The following is a 9,557-nucleotide window of genomic DNA, read 5'->3' as shown; positions in this document are numbered from 1 at the left end:
AGATAGTTGTGGAGAAATAAGACAAGTTAAAGAGTTGAAGAAAAAAAATGGTCAAGGGAGTGAACTGGGGGAGACTTGGCCAGGAAACCCTTTGCCTTCAGAGATAAGGATGTGCCTCTCCTCCAGGTGTGGGAGGTCACTTCTCATCTGAGAGCTTTATGACCTGTTTCATGGGAGAAGGGTAGGGAAAAGTCAGAGTGACCTTCCTGCTACTGCTGTCTTCTCAAACCGCTTCAGCTTAAAATATTCACTCTGCCAAGGCTCCATATTGGGGGGTGGCGTGTCGTGAACCCCATGGAGACACTGCGCCTCCTTCTCCAGCAACTGTGCTGCCTCTCTTTCAGGAGAGGATGTGGTTGAATTTTCCCCTTTTCCGGTCCACCTTCTCCCCATTCACTGGCTTCAGTTTCTACCCTTTGGGGCAGAAAAGAAAGGAAACAGATAATAACGTTCTTAGTTGAGTGACACTGCCGTACAATGGTATCGTGACCTCTGGACCATTGATGTTTCGAGTTGACTTTCTTAAGGGCAGTCTCATGCATTCTCTCCTCTTGACTCTTAAGGATACTGTCTACAACAGCCCAGGCCAATAGTACCAAACTGGGCTGCATCTCGGGTCCCTAGGACACAGGCAACTTCGCCCTGCCATTGCGGGGAATGTCATGATATAGCTCTCCTTCTGGTGACCGTGGCTTACTGACGTTCTCCCCAGGGATGAATCGGGCATAAATCCTCTGTGAGTTCCCAGCTGCAGAGGATATGCGTCCAGCTCTCTGGTGGTTTGCTGAAGCCCCTCTCTCAAATGTGAAGGAAGAACTAGGTGTCTAGGTAGAAGCTCCGGTTAGAGTCAGGTGGTCCCCAGAGGGAGGCGCTCATCTAAGGTTGCAGCTTTGACTCTCAAGCTGCTCCACAAATAACAGATGCATTGAGTCCTGGACTTGCCCATGTGCTGGGGACAGAGAGACGAAACCCAAGAAGCAGGGCCCCAAGGCTTCCCATTCACGACATGGCACAGAGATCTTTAGCCCCTCTTTCTACCCAGTGATTGTATGCAGTTCCATGAGAAGGAAGAGATTACAACAGGACAGCCTAAGTCCTAAGTCTGAACGCCCCTTTTTAAAAATAATACTTTTTATTTATTTATTTATTTTTGGCCATGCTGGGTCTTCATTGCTGCGCAGGCTTTTCTCCAGCTGTGACCAGTGCGAGCTACTCTGTAGTTGGGCACTCGGGCTTCTCATTGCCGTGGCTTCTCCCGTTGTGGAGCACGGGCTGTAGGAGCTTGGGCTTCAGTAGCTGTGGCCATGGGCTCAGTAGTTTGGACCCCCGGGCTCTACAGCACAGACTCAATAGTTATGGCACACAGGCTTAGTGGCTCCGTGGCACATGGGATCTTCCTGGATCCGGGGTTGAACCTGTGTCTCCTGTATTGGCAGGTAGATTCTTTACCACTGTGAACCCTGAACCCCTTTCCTTGATTGTTGAAAATACTGAGTTAAAAATTTTAGAAAGGCAAATGGAGCCTTGACTCCCAAGTCTTCTCTGCAATGGGTCTTTCCAAATTGCAGATATTTCCAACTCAAGGACTGAAGTTCTGAATTTCCAGCTCAAGGACTGCCATAAACAGGCTGGGTAATCCACATCCCATTCTTCAACCAAATCTACATCTCTTATTTATTTAAAAGGTGAAATTGTCCTTGGTGATCAGCTTGACTTTTAAAAATTCAGTTAATGAATTTTCAAAATACACTAGCATCTTAAACTGTCTGATCTGTCCCTCTAAAGGCCGGCATTTATTACCCCATTCCTCAGAATGTGTTGCAAGATAGCAATTTTTTGTGGACCCCTTCTAAGGCAATGATAGCAAAATGAGACTTCCTGCAGCCTTTTAGAGGAGAAAAAAAAATTTAGGGGTATTGCTTAATCGGCAGTTTTAAAAAGATCCAAGTGAAGTCATAAAATGCACGCGTCTCTGAAAGTATGTTCATGAGACTATCATAAAAAGACCTGACTAAAAAAATACTTGCATCTAGAAGAGGGGGAAATGAAGGCATTTTCTTCTTGAGCGTAGCAGAGGGTTCTTTGTTTTTCAATTTAATGGAATTCTAATCGAAAAACACTCAATGATCCATTTAAATAACAATGCCAGGTCTGACACAAAAATTCACAAAAACAAGGAAATCGATACCAACAGCTGAAAACTTAGCACAACCAGGCTGCCCTCAGCTCAGACTATTGAGTCAACAAATTAAAAGAAGGCCTGAGGTGCAAGGTACAAGATGCCTCACTACGCCTTCTAGACACGGGTGTAAAAGTCCTGGCTTTGACAGCAATTTGAATTTTTACTCCTTAAGGAAAGTTGTGAAGCTTGAAAAGCAATTCTTTTGTTTTCTTTGCAGGGAAGAGGTGTGTGTGTGTCTGTGTGTGTGTAAAACTAAACGGCATTTGAAGGCTTAAGTGTTTGAGTCCATGAAAGTGAACAGACCATATGGTCTATCGTAGAATAAGTAATTACAGACTTATTAAAAATACATGTTAATTTTACTCACTGACACTCCATGATAATGGCTTCCTCAGGATCTAATCCATTCTGCCGATTATACTTATCTATTTCTAGTTCAGGAACCTCTGGTCCTGAACAAACGGCTCGAGCAAGATGAGAGCTGACCCAGTCCTACCACAGAAGATGAAATCACTACTTTTCAGAGATGTCGATAATTTAAGATGACTTTCTCTGTTGCCCTTTACATACTCACTTCAAGCCAGAGGCAGATAAAACAGAAAAGAGGCTTCTACTCCCCTCACCGCCTCAATCTGAAGGGAAAAAAAATACAAAAATATGCTAATTTTATAGGAGGCAAGACAGAAATTTCCTTGAGTAGCCTCCTTAAAGAATATAGTACTCATTTACGTTAACAACTCCAGAGTAAATCACTGATACTTGAAAATGGGTTATAAATTGTATCCCCATCTGGTTTGGGGAAACTAGCTTTGACATTTCTCCCAGCTGTTAATGACCAAGTTACTTATCAATACTTCTTAAATTTTAATATGCTTATGAATCACCAGGGAATATTGTAAAATACAGATTCTGATACAGTAGGTGTGGATGGGGCCTGAGAGCCTGCATTTCTAACAAACTCCTTGGCGATGCTGATGCTACTGGTCTGGGGACCATTCTCTGAGCAGCAAGGACTTGGCTGACTGACAAGATGCTCTGGTGCTGGTCCATGCAGACTCAAGCTGGAGAACAGACCAAGTATCTCTATTAGCAGACTATCAGTTGAATACAGATTATAACCCAGGCCTTAATTCTGAATATTAAACTTTATTTTCTTAGACTTCCTTTCTTTAACCACTGAAGTTTCTTTAGAGCTGATAAATCTGACCAGAAGACCCTGCCCTTCCATGGGATACCATTCTAAAGTATAATTACAGAATACATTTCTCTCTCTTATAATCTAGGCCTGCTAGTTGTTAATCTGAGGTTAATAAATCTCCAAAGCTTTGTTGCTTATGAGTCTATATAACTCAAATCAGTCATGTGTCTTTTTAAATGGAAATATATTTATTATTTTTGAGAATTATAGATGACATATATTCCCCATAATAAAAAATCAAACAAGGAATAATCTAACATGTATTCTTCCCAATTTAAATTGGTACCTCAGCAAAATATGACACATCACGGACATCTGAATAGATGAAGTATCAAATATGAAATCTTGGAATGCCCAGTATAGTAATATGCTATTAAAGTAATTATAGCAATAGGTACCAGGTACTGAGAGTCTGCTTTGCAGAGCACCCGACTGTATGCCGTGGTTGTATCATACATTTCAAGTTTGTAATGGTCAGCATTCCTGGATTCAAGGAAAGAGACACAAGCTGATTAATTCTGAGCAGAAAAGTATCGAAACTGTCCGAATGGAAGGCTAGAAAACTGAGCTCTGAAAATGAGCAGAAATCAAGGAAGGCTGAGCGATGGGGACACAGCCTGGATCTTGTCACAGGGTCACTCTGGCCAGGACCTCGCCACTCTCAGACTCCGGGCCCCTGATGCGGCCTCCAGAAGGGACTTTGCTGCTGTCCCCAGAATAGTGAAAGGCTCAGTTTCCCTGTGGGGCCGGAATCCTGCCTCCCCGATGGGACTCACACCATGGATTCCCCCAGGGTTGTCATAGAACAAAACAGAGTCCACAGCTTTTCATTATCTTGCTTGATCCTCACAACCTGGTGACCAGGTTCCCCAAAATATGGTACCTTGGCATACTGAATACTTTAAGGATTTGGGAAGCAGCACTTGCAGGAGGGGCTTTCTGATTCTCCACTGAAGTAGGTTGTAAAGCCCTCGTGTGAGAAGTGCCCTCTCTAACCTGGAGAGAAGCATCCTTGTTTCCTAAGACAACAGAACACAGAGAGGGACACCTAGGCTTGGCCAAGTCTCCACCCGTTCACTAGACTCAACCTGTACCCTTCGTCCTGTCCCTGATTGTCCGCTCTGCATCAAGCTTAGCATAAAGCACCCAGGTCCAGCAGTTTCTTTCAGTCTTCATTTTCTGGTGAAGGCCCCTCTGTGGTGTAAAACTTACACTGAATAAACGTGAGTTGTTGATGTTGCTGCTGCTGCTGCTAAGTCGCTTCAGTTGTGTCCGACTCTGTGAAACCCCATAGATGGCAGCCCATCGGGCTCCCCTGTCCCTGGGATTCTCCAGGCAAGAACACTGGAGTGGGTTGCCATTTCCTTCTCCAATGCATGAAAGTGAAAAGTGAAAAGGAAGTCGCTCAGTCGTGTCCGACTCTTAGCGACCCCATAGACTACAGCCTACCAGGCTCCTCCATCCATGAGATTTTCCAGGCAAGAGTACTAGAGTGGGGTGCCATTGTCTTCTCCGGTTGTTGATGTTACAGGGATCCTAACCAAGAGCCTAGAAAGTCAGAGGGAAAAGATATCCACCCTTCCCTACATGGCAGAAGCTGATAGGATTGTTGCCATTTTTGAGAGGAGGATCCTGGATCCTAAGGGTGAAGCACTTTACCCAAGAAGCAAAGGTCCTGCGACTTAAGCCCAGCACTCTCTTACCCTCAAACCATGCTCCCTGCCCCCTGCCCTTTGACTTCATGCCTCATCCTGAGGTGGAGGAAGCTGTATACCTTTCATCTGTGTATCTTTTGGATCAGAATCTTACCAGTGTCCTAGGGAGCAGGAAGAGAAACAAAAGCAAAACAAAAATAAATAAAGGAGTTGATTCCCCGCCCCCCCTCCAGGGGTTGTCAGTCTCTTCAGCTCTAAGAGAAGCTGCAGCAGAGAATCAAGGCCACAACAGAACCAGTTCCCCTCGCCCTTGTTTCTTCCTCGATGCCTCTTAGCTCAGTGGACACTGCTCACTTCATGCTGAGAATGTAGATTACGGGGTTCTCCTTCTCAGACTCATCTCCAGCAGAAATCTTCTTCCTTCCTTCCCCACCTCTGGATGTTCACCACCAGTTCCCCCTGATGAAATATATTCACAAATGAAAGTCCTCACGACCCCAAAAACTGCCATGCGAGGCTACAGAATGGTCATGAAACGCTTTGGGCAGAGGCGACAGCTCTGGAGAAAGAAGCTTAGTGTTCTAAAGGGACTTCTGGCCCAGATGTGACCTGGAGGGTTGGCTTTGTCTTAAGAAGGTCACAAAACAAAGATACAGGATGGTTGTGATAATCTGAAGACCTTTGGCTTAAACTGAAGACCATGGCTATGGGCCAGCCAGAGCACTCCATCAGGATGCCTTAGTGAGGTTAGAAAAAGAGAAATAGTGTATTTCCTGAAGTCTGGAAATTAAATTTTCCCCCCATTACTTTCAGAATGGTCTAGATTTCACTTCCTCCCCCAGCCATATTCCCACTTTGGTAGGAAAAAAAAAAAAAAGTGCTTAGATCAGCAGAAAAGATTAATACATCAGCAATTCTGTTATTGTGTGTATTGATTCTCAAGGGGCCAGAGCAGAACTCAAAGGTGAGTGTAAGTGGAAAATACACATAGGCAATATTCTACTAGCTGTATTTATGAGCCATTTGGGGCATCCCAGGAGGGCTGCAGTTTAAAATCTATCAAAGCTTTGGCTTTTTTCTCTTCTTCCCAAGGAGATGCCAACAATTGTTCATTCTGCAGGTTTCTGTAAGGTCTCGATGCTCCCCATGAGTGGTACCTAGAAGGAGAATAGTGATCGTCCTGCCGATAAATGAGAGGTGCTGGGGGTTGAGGTGGAGGAAAAAACCTGCCCTGTTCCAGTTTTTCATTTTACACCCATCATTTGAAAGCACAAAATGTGCACATTCTAGCCTGTGACATGGCCAGTTACCTTCTGATTTCATATACTGAGTTTTATAATGATCCATGGGCATGCTCCATTTTAAGAACCAAAATATTGAATCCAATTTCTTTACTTTGTTCTTTTCCTTTTTACTGATTTCCTCATTGTTTAGAATAAATAGTCTCATTTCAAATAATTGTGTGTATGCTCAGTTGCTCAGTTGTGTCTGACTCTTTGTGATCTTATGGATTGTAGCCTGCCAGGCTCCTCTGCTCATGGAATTTTCCAGACAAGAATACTGGAGCAAGTTGCCATTTCCAAATCCCAGGGATCTTCCTGACCCAGGAATTGAACCCTCGTCTCTTGCATCTCCTACATTGGCAGGCAGATTCTTTATCAATGTGTTTCAAGAAATAAGTTTGCTCCACGATGGATGAACCAAATCAGGCTATTAAAGATGTATCCAGGCATTCTCATGGACTCATTGATTCACTCATCCAAAATACATTTGTATAATATTTCCTCCATGCAAGATTTTGTCCCAGCATCTAGGGATAGAGAAATATCCTCTAGAAAAGCTCACAGTCCTGAGGAGATGCCAGATAGGTAAACATGATTAGAGAACAGTGTGGGAAGTGTTGTCAAAATAAAAAGAGTTACCATTTTTGAGTATTATCTATTCTGGTACTATGTATGTTAAAGCAAATTATCTCTAATCCTCCCACTACTCTCTGATAGGGCTTCCCAGGTGGTGCAGTGGTAAAGAATCCACCTGCAATGCAGGAGATACAAGTGATGTGGGTTGGGAAGATCCCTGGGAAAGGGAAGTGGCAACCCACTCCAGTATTCTTGCCTGGAGAATCCCATGGTCAGAGGAGCCTGGTGAGCTGCAGTCCATGGAATGGCAAAGAGTCGAAGACGACTAAGCATCTAAAAAACAAGAACAAAACCCTCCAGTAAATTTCATTATCCCCTTTGTTTAAGGAAAGAGACCGAAAGAGACTTAGAGACTTTGCCTAAGGCTCAGTTCAGTCACTCAGTCCTGTCTGACTCTGTGACCCCATGAACTGCAGCATGCCAGGCCTCCCTGTCCATCACCAACTCCTGGAGTCCACCCAAACCCAGGTCCATCGTGTCCGTGATGCCATCCAACCATCTCATCCTATGTCGTCCTCTTCTCCTCCTGCCCTCAATCTTTCTCAGCATCAGGGTCTTTTCAAATGAGTCAGCTCTCTGCATCAGGTGGCCAAAGAATTGGAGTTTCAGCTTCAACATCAGTCCCTCCAATGAACACCCAGGACTGATCTCCTTTAGGATGGACTGGTTGGATCTCCATGCAATCAAGGAACTCTCAAGAGTCTTCTCCAACACCACAGTTCAAAAGCATCAATTCTTTGGTGCTCAGCTTTCTTTATAGTCCAACCCTCACATCCATACATGACTATTGAAAAAACCATAGCCTTGACTAGACGGATCTTTGTTGACAAAGTAATGTCTCTGCTTTTGAATATGCTATCTAGGTTGGTCATAGCTTTCCTTCCAAGAAGCAAGCGTCTTTTAATTTCATGGCTGCAATCACCATCTGCAGTGATTTTGGAGCCCCAAAAAATAAAGTCTGACACTGTTTCCATTGTTTCCCCATCTATTTGCCATGAAGTGATGGGATCAGATGCCATGATCTTCGCTTTCTGAATGTTGAGCTTTAAGCCAACTTTTTCACTCTCTTCTTTCACTTTCATCAAGAGGCTCTTTAGTTCTTCTTCACTTTCTGCCATAAGGGTGGTGTCATCTGCATATCTGAGGTTATTGATGTTTCTCCGGGCAATCTTGATTCCAGCTTGCGCTTCTTCCAGCCCAGCATTTCTCATGATGTACTCTGCATAGAAGTTAAATAAGCAGGGTGACAATATACAGCCCTGAAGTACTCCTTTTCCTATTTGGAATCAGTCTGTTGTTCCATGTCAAGTTCTAACTGCTGCTTCCTGACCTGCATACAGGTTTCTCAGCCCTGGGAGCCCAGCTTGGGCTGTGAGGCTCTAAAACTCCTATTCTTTGCATGTTGCTCCAAAGTGCCCTAAGAGAGCAAAAACAACTCATCCAGGCCTGGTAAGGGTCCCAGGAAGGCTTCCCAAAGGAGGTGAGCCAAAGGGGAGATTCTGGTGGTGGGAGAGGCTTTCCTTTACAACATCTCCTTATGCCCATACCCACCCCCTTAGATAAAGCCTCATCAAAATGTGTCCAGACTCCTGAGCTGCGGGAAAAGGAAGGTGACAATCCCACTTTTATTTGGTTGCTGTAGGAAAACCAGGCCAGGAAATGAACGCATGTAATGATCAAGGGGAAGCTGTAGTCAGTAGCAAAGGTGACGTGACTCTTGGCCATAGTAGGTCCGGAGGAAGAACTGGCGTCTACCAAACAGCCCCTAGAAACACGGAACTTCAACTTTGTCACTCTGAACCACCACATCTCCTCCCCAAGGCTTCGCTAACTTTCCTCTCACATGGATAAAGAGAGCTGCTGAGGAACTGGAATTAAATAGAGTAAAATATCTTATTATTTTGAGAAATGGGAGAGTGTGAGCCTCATTTGAATTAATTTTTAAAAAACATTCTTCCTCTAGGATTTGTTTAAAGAAATACTAATAATTACGTTACAGTATTTCTTTCTTCTTTTTTCTTTTTTGCTATAAACTCAGAAATGAATGGGGTACTAATAGGGAAAATTAGCTAAATGAATCTAGGGTTTCATTTGTACAAACATTGTGTAAGAAGTGTAGACTCATAAACTTACAGATTTCTAAATTACAACCCTTCATTCAAACTTCTTACCCAATAAGATCACGTGCCTTAATTAATACAAATTCCAAAATGCTGGGCCTAATTAAGGTAATTTTACTTACAGCAAATCAGGAGGCAGGATGTTATAATTCTGTGCTTATATGAAGAAACAGCTCTGAGTAGCAGTATTAAAAAATGTTCGAAGCCACTCAAAACACCGGGAGAGATTTAGTCTGTACATGTCGTGTTGTGTCAGAAGCCCTGTAATTGCCCTAGAACTGTTGCGCTTTTTGTATACTGGTCACTGAGTGCCTCCCACGTGACCAGGTCCCCATAAATATGAGCATGACGCAGTCACTAAGGTACACACGTGCTGGAGGGGAGAACACGGCCGCCACACACGTAAATATGGGTGTGATAAATCCAACACGCACTCAGCATTCCTGTCCTCCTCGGGCCTTAATTCCCTGGAGAATGAGTTGA

The sequence above is a fragment of the Bubalus bubalis genome, chromosome 2 (assembly GCF_019923935.1).
Source record: "Bubalus bubalis isolate 160015118507 breed Murrah chromosome 2, NDDB_SH_1, whole genome shotgun sequence".
Taxonomy (NCBI): Eukaryota; Metazoa; Chordata; class Mammalia; order Artiodactyla; family Bovidae; genus Bubalus; species Bubalus bubalis.
This window is presented reverse-complemented; position numbering follows the sequence as displayed.